General features: G+C 43.4%; 2 protein-coding genes across 4 annotated transcripts in view; both read right to left on the bottom strand.

Moving 5' to 3' along the window:
• The window catches only part of LOC119967269 (4-galactosyl-N-acetylglucosaminide 3-alpha-L-fucosyltransferase 9-like), a 167,785-nt gene that overhangs the window by 52,670 nt on the left and 107,234 nt on the right, over positions 1 to 7,881 (bottom strand). The window lies entirely within an intron of this gene.
• The window catches only part of LOC119967266 (4-galactosyl-N-acetylglucosaminide 3-alpha-L-fucosyltransferase 9-like), a 116,975-nt gene that overhangs the window by 1,888 nt on the left and 107,206 nt on the right, over positions 1 to 7,881 (bottom strand). The gene's annotated exons all lie outside the window — the stretch shown is intronic.

Raw genomic sequence — 7,881 nt, 5'->3', positions numbered from 1 at the left:
CAGCTTTCCGAATGGAATTGGGAATATTTAGCTTGGAGATATAAGAGAGGTAAAGAGAGTGGAAGAGGAGAAACATTAAAATGAGAGTTCAATTTGGGAATGAAGTGAAGATTTGAAGAAAAATTACAGTAAGAGGATCTAATCAAACACAGACAACGATGAGCATGTTAATGTTGTCAACATTACAATGCAGTGTGGAATAAAAGGAAAGAAAGACTTGCATTTATATTGCACCTTTCATAGAGCCATAGGATAGAATTGAAGGTAGGTGATGGGGTTACTGCCCATCAACTGGACAACGATGTTCCCTGTGATCAAGGAAACTGAGGCAGACATTCTGCCCCCTTTAATGCTCTTGGCCAATCAGAGGCGATCAGCTGAGTTTGCTTGGCAGGGCCCCCAGATAATGTGCAATGAGGCAGGATTAATTAATTAACTCATAATTTTCAGTGATCACACATGACTGAATTTTGCACTCATTTTGAATAAGCAAGGTGTAGATCAAAGACTGATGTTTCAAATTTAAATCAAGGGTTTGAAGACAGAGCTGGGCAACGTGAACTGGGAACGTTTGGTTGAGGGATAGATGAGTTGAGCTGCAGTGTCAGACATGTAAGAAGATATATCACAGCACTCAACAAAGATGCATTCCAGTTCAAAAGAATTATTTGAGGCGAAGGACCTGTCATCCATGGAAGTGAGGAAGTTAAAGATAGCAGGGAATTGAACGAAAACGCATATAATTTTGCTAAGATTAGTGGCAGGTCAGAGGATTGGACAGATATAAGTAAAACAAAGAATGACTGGAAAAGTAATAAGAGAGTAAGCTAGCTAGAAATATAAAAACAAGCATTCAGAGTTCCTGCAGATATTTGAAAAGGAAAATGGTCGCTAAGGTGGGTGTTTGTGGGGGGTGGGCGAGTCTGGTGATTAGTAATGAGAAATATGGAAATGAAAGAAGCACTGGATAGGTGTTTTGTGTCTGTCTTCTTTGTAGAAGACACTAATAACATCCCAGAATTAATTATAAAACAAGAAGTTGAAAAAGGGAGGAATTTAAATCAATTCATATCAGGAAAAGGGTACTGAGAAAAACTTTAAAAGCAAATGCTGACAAGCCTCTAGTTCTGATAGACTTCAACCGAGGGTCTTAAAATAAGTGGTTGCAGAGATAGTAATTTTTCCAAAATTGTCAAGATTATAAAAATCTCCCATCAGCCTGGAAGTTTGCAAATGTAAATCTATTATTCAAAAAAGTATGGAGACAGAAAGATGAAATTACATGCCAATTATCCGAACCTCGGCCAGAGGGAAAATGCTAGAATCCATTATTTAGGAGCGTATCTATGGTGATTGTCCCTTCCAGGGCAACACAGCAGAATAAGGGTCACATGGCCTGTGTGACCAATCAGGACGTAGTGTTTGGGAACACTCCATGGTGAGAAAGGTTCTTTGGCAAATCAACATTTTGGGAGCTTGAGACTGCTGTCCAATTCACATTTATAAACACTTTTTGTGTCCACGAATGAAGTCTGTGAAAGTGCACCTTTACATGAGGATGACGATAAATTATCCTGACACTACCTCTGACCCGACACCTGTGAGTAATTTGTTTCAATCGAAGTCTAAGAAAATAAAGTGCTCACCAGAATAAACCCATTTGACACCTCCATGGAGGGCTGGACACAATAAGTTGAGCCCCTTGGGTATGATTTCCATGCAAACAAAGAGGAGAGGCGATGAAACACAAAGTAATTCTCCTTGTGGAACTCAGACCTATAACCTTATTTGCAGTCTTACTGCCCCAAGTGAGACCAACTCCAGATAATTTAGTGGGCTCATGGATTTAGTGAATATTCAACTGCACCCTCAATCATCAGTCATACTCCAGAGATTCAAATTTAATTTGGAAGTGAATTGATTACTACTTACACTGTTAGACTGAAGCAATCATGAAGTATTGTAATTTTGGAGCCAACCTAAACAACATGTTATGGGACAGGTTCATCTGTGGCATGAACAACATCATTCAACGCAGATTGCTTACAGAGGGCAAGGTAAATTTGAAACGAGCAATGGAGATAGTGATGGCCATGGAAAGTGCTGCAAAAAGTGCACAGGACCTGCAGAGCACATAAAATGGTGTTGTTCACCACTTAGGGAAGGAACTTATAGAAAACCATGGCACCAAAACCACTGAAGTCGCTGTGAAGCAGGAAAACATTTCAGCTACAAACTACAGAATAGGCAATCAGTCAGTAATTCTTAAAATGGAATTTTAACAATAAGGAGTCAACCACACTATTGAATCATGTGTGTTTATGGAGACTGAATGTTTTCATTGTCACAATAGGGGTGCAGTCAAGGTCGCCAACTAATCGATCAATCATGATGCTGCAAAAATACATTGTGGAAGAGCTTAGAACCAGTGATTCTCTATTCACTCTCTGTTTAATCTGAAAGCAGGCAAGATAGGTCCTATTGCTGTAATGCTCCGGGTGAAAGGGGGGCCTAAACAGCTGGCTTGTAATGCAGAAAATGGCCAGCAGCACGGGTTCAATTCCCTTACCGGCCTCCCTGAACAGGTGCCGGAATGTGGCGACAAGGGGCTTTTCACAGTAACTTCATTGAAGCCGACTTTTTAAAAATAAATTTAGAGTACCCAATTAACCTTTTCAAATTAAGAGGCAATTTTGCGTGGCCAATCTACCAAGCCTGCACATGTTTGGGTTGTGGGGCAAAACCCACACAAACACGGAACGAAAACTCCACACGGACAGTGACCCAGAGCCGGGATCGAACCTGGGACCTCGGCGATGTGGGGCTGCAGGGCTAACCCACTGCGCCACCGTGCTGCCATTGAAGCATGCTTGTGACAATAAGCAATTATAATTATTATTATTAAGATGGAATTGGATCTGGGTCATCAGTCACTATGATGGATGAGAATTCATTTCAGTACCTAAGTGAAGGTGTCCAACCATTGACCTGCAAGAGCACTTAAAAGACTTATATGGAGAAGCAATAAAAATAAAACGCATTGCAATGGTACTTGTAAGCTATGGACAACAGTCTACCCAACTCCCAGTGATAACAGTGATGGATGAAAGAAATCAAGTTGAAGTGAGCTGAGAGTTTTCAAGTGTACGAGGGGACTGTCCAAACCAATAATAAAATACGGGAATGTCTTCTGTGATAAGGACTACAAGCTAAAGTTTATGTGGATTCAGGGGCGACAGACCTATTCTTTAGGGTAAGACCGGTACCTTGGGCTGGATTCTCTGTGACATCATGCTGAAATCGTGAAACGCGATCTGCTGGAGAATCGGCTCCGATGCCAAAATCGGGTCCAAAAGTACAGTACACATCTCATTATCAGCCCTGATGACCGATTCTTCAAGATTATCTGAAAAGAAGTGTTCTGAAAAGTTGAGCTTATGTCCATTGCATTTTTGAAGAATGAGAGTTGATCTCATGTGCAGAGTCTGCACATCCTCCCTGTGTGTGCGTAGGTTTCCTCCGGGTGCTCCGGTTTCCTCCCACAGTCCAAAGATGTGCAGGTTAGGTGGATTGGCCATGATAAATTGCCCTTAGTGTCCAAAATTGCCCTTGGTGTTGGGTGGGGTTACTGCATTATGGGGATAGGGTGGAGATTTTGACCTTGGGTAGGGTGCTCTTTTCAAGAGCCGGTGCAGACTTGATGGGCTGAATGGCCTCCTTCTGCACTGTAAATTCTATAATTCTATATGAAATTCTGAAGGGACTTGACAGGGTGAATGCTAAAAGGAGTGGACTCTAGAAGTATGGAACAATGTATAAAAAAGATGAGAATGCTTTTCTCTTAGAGGGTCCTGAGTCTGTGAAATTTTCCACAGAGAGCAATGGAGGGTCATTGAATACTTTTAAGGCAGAGTCAGATTTGTGACTGAGAAGGGAGTCAAAGGTTTTAAAGATAGACAGGAAGGTAGATGCTACCATGAGATCAGCCATTTTCTCAACAAATGGGAGAGCAGGCTCAAGAGGCCTAATGGTCAATCCCTGATCCACATTCTTATGTTCCTTTGCGACTAACAATTCACACACTTGAGTACCATGAAAATGAGTGATCCCGGCCACAGTTGAATAGTATTGGGGGAGGGTGAAACCCCACCGGGTGGAGATTGCAAGGGAGAACAAATAAAGTCACAATAGTCCAAGATGACCAAATGCTGTTTTCCCTTTGAAGGGGAGGCTGACTGGTGGTGATTTAACCTGAGGATCACTACCTCAGGCAAGGGGGCATGAATAACCTCAGCCGGTACAATGTTATGTTGGTATCGCTCTGCATCAAGACCCAGCTGTCCAGCCAACTGAGCTAAACCAACCTTCAGCAAGGGAGTACAGGCAGCAGCAAGGATATGGGGATTAGCTATAGTAGGGTCCTCTCCCACTTCCCAGAGCTGCGTAACTTGATTAGGCATTGAGTGGTTGACAATGAAGTCTTCTTCCCCTTCCAGCATCTCACCCTGGAAACTGAACAAATCTGACAGTGTTTGCTTTCTGGCTTCTTGCATATTTAGTACCCCCTCCACTGCCAGGTGAATATCAGCACTGGTGGAATGAGGCCCTTAAGTGGACATTAATTTCCCACTGATGAGCCTCAATTATGGAAACGGGGTGGGGAGGCTGTCTGCATGTCTTCCTGCTCTGGATGTAAGTGGGGCAGGTGGCACTGTTGTCAACTTTCACTCTCATGCTCAATTAATTATCTCCTCCACAAGCAGCAGTAAGGTAGGGTTGGCTCCGGGCCAGCTACAGGGTGAGGCCCCGACACAAGGAATGGGAGTTTGGTGTTTGGGCTGCGACAGCATAGGAAGCTGCAGAGTGGGACCTCCACGTGAGGAATGGGCATTTAGACTGCAGCGTTACAAAGAGCTTCAGGGAAGGTCCTGCACTGCAGAGGCAGGGAGGACTCACTTTTGACTGGAGTGCTACATGAGGAGGTACTTCGGGTGGTTTCTATATAACACTGTGCGAGAGCCCTCAAGAAGGGGTGGTGGGGGTGGTGGTGTCAAGATCCAGCCAGTCATAGGCACATTTATGATCACAGTGGGTTAAGGTTTTCAGTATAAGGATTGAGATGTCATAGAGTGAAATAAACCTTTACATTCTACTCCACGAGGACTTTGGGAGGGATTTGCACACTCGCACAGGGAGAAGTCAAGCAGGTCTGTCACTGAGGCTTCAGCACCACCATCTCACAGCATGAAGTGATGGAGCAGAGAATAATTTAAATGAGGATGGACTCAGCTGGTGAGTTCTCTGAATGGGACCATTGGTGCATTGCACTGGGGGAGGGGGCAGGTCAAGGGCCACGCAACAGATATGAATATGCTCCGATGAAGAGAGATGCACAGATGAAACAGTTTATGAACCTTTCATTCACAATGCAAGAAATCGGGAAAGGTGCCAATAAGGGCATTCATGCGATATTAACCCTGATAAGTGGCACTTATTGATCACTTAATATTAATACCTTGATCGCAGCCTCAAAATTCCCGAGAGCATGAAGGGTATCAGGAGCTACTGGGTGACTTGACCCGCCTCATATGCTGGTTACAGTCATTCTGCTCATTGGTACTCCCATGAGAAGCAACAAACCCTGTTGCGCATCCTCCAATTCCTTCCAAATAATCTAATCTGTTGAAAAAACAACTAGAGCAAAAGAGACTTGTGTTCTCTTCTAAAACCTAGTGGTACGAGTAATGTTGAAGTGCACCCTGCGTATGGCCTGATTTCAGAGGTGATTAATTACCAGCACTACTACTCAACCCTTTATCCACCAGTCACTCATTAGTTGTCAGAGTAAGAAGTAGGTGGCGGAATTCTCTGGTCCTGAGACTAAGTGATCTCGACAGGTAAGAATTCACGGAGTTCTGCGACATCAAAACTGGCGCCACACCTGGACAAATTCAATGACTGTTAAGGGGATAGCACTGGCGCCCTGCGGAACACAATCGGTTCCAATGAGAAACAGTGTGGGCTTCGCGGATTCACAATTGACTCTGAGGAGGCTTAAAAGCTGCAGCCGCATATACACACTTCACTGTCCACACATACCATCCCAGCCAATTGGTTGGCATCAAGGAGAGTGCACACCATTTTACAGAAGCCAAGCTTGGAGCCTGCTTGACGCTGTGGAGGAGAGGCTGGTGACCCTGTACACCAGTCCGGGACGTAGTCTGCCAGCCACCACCATTCGCTCAGCTTGGGCACAGGTGGAAGAGGCTGTCAGCAGCGTAAGCAACATCATCCAGACTGTAATGTTCTTGTCAGATGGCCTGATTTATATTACAAGAACACTTGTAGCTAAAGCTATAAATGATTTATTAGCATTAACTGTGGGTAAACTAAATACAAAACAACCAATGAATAACAGTAAGATCAAGCAAACGCAATCCATTTCCAGCTTCCTCCAGCCAGTCTGAGGGCGTCACCTGACTTTAACATTCACTAGTGGTTAGTTGGTGAATTACAACACAACCATAATATCACAACATCCCCTTTCATTTGAAGGAATAAATTCATACATTATCATCAGTATATTTACATGTGATATCATGAGCCTATGAGTCTAACAGTATTTTTTTTTTAATTTTTAAAACTGGTTTACAAATATACAAGAACAGGAAGCATAGTATATACAAATAGTCCAAATTTATGAATTGAGTTGATCAGGTTTTTCTTCTGATTCTGGTTGATCATCTCAAAGTTTGACCTTGCTGCTCAGAGCTTGTAGATTCAATGTTCTCCATGACATTCTCATACTCAGGAACTACTGAACTGTCTGACACTGCAGCTAACGTTGATTCTGGCGTAGATTCGGCATCCATCAGGTTGTTGTGAAAGTCTTCTCTGGTTTTCAAGAGCACGCAATGATTTCTTCTTAAAACCAACCCATCCTCTGCCTGTATATTGTAGGAAAAGAGCGCTACTTCTTCAAGTACAGTGGATTTTTTCGACCAATTGCCTGAATCTTCTATTCACACAATGTCATCATTACTCAGAGGAGGTAAATTTCTAGACACTCTATCAAATAACTGCTTTTGTTTTTTTTTAATAATTTGCACTTCTTGCAGTACCATTGCATTCTCCTCTTTCTGTGCCAAGTATGGAAGTGTGGTACGCAACCTTCTATTCATGAGTAACTCTGCTGTCGATCTACGACGTGGCAATGGTGATGCTCTGTAACTCAATAGTGTGAGATATGGATCAGATTGGCTGTCCATTGCCTTCTTCAACAATTGCTTAAAAATATGTATATCTTTTTCGGCTTTTCCATTGTCCTCAGGGTACAATGGACTGAACGTAAAGTGATTAAAATCATATGTGACTATGCAGTGTTGTCACACTTTACAGCTAAAACAAGACCTGTTGTCACTCACAACATAGAACATAGAACATAGAACAGTACAGCACAGAACAGGCCCTTCGGCCCTCGATGTTGTGCCGAGCCATGATCACCCTACTCAAACCCACGTATCCACCCTATACCCGTAACCTAATAACCCCCCCCTTAACCTTACTTTTTAGGACACTATGGGCAATTTAGCATGGCCAATCCACCTAACCCACACATCTTTGGATTGTGGGAGGAAACCGGAGCACCCGGAGGAAACCCACGCACACATGGGGAGGACGTGCAGACTCCGCACAGACAGTGACCCAGCCGGGAATCTAACCTGGGACCCTGGAGCTGTGAAGCATTTATGCTAACCACCATGCTACCGTGTTGCCCCTTGTGTCTTTTGTGTCTTTTGTGTCTTGAATTACACAAGTTGCCGACTTGTGTAATTCTGTGTCTCACAATTAACTTGTATGTAGTATTACACTGCTTGCCGT

The sequence above is a fragment of the Scyliorhinus canicula genome, chromosome 6 (assembly GCF_902713615.1).
Source record: "Scyliorhinus canicula chromosome 6, sScyCan1.1, whole genome shotgun sequence".
Taxonomy (NCBI): Eukaryota; Metazoa; Chordata; class Chondrichthyes; order Carcharhiniformes; family Scyliorhinidae; genus Scyliorhinus; species Scyliorhinus canicula.
The sequence above is the reverse complement of the archived record's forward strand: the minus strand, read 5'-3'. Positions and strand labels throughout refer to the sequence as shown.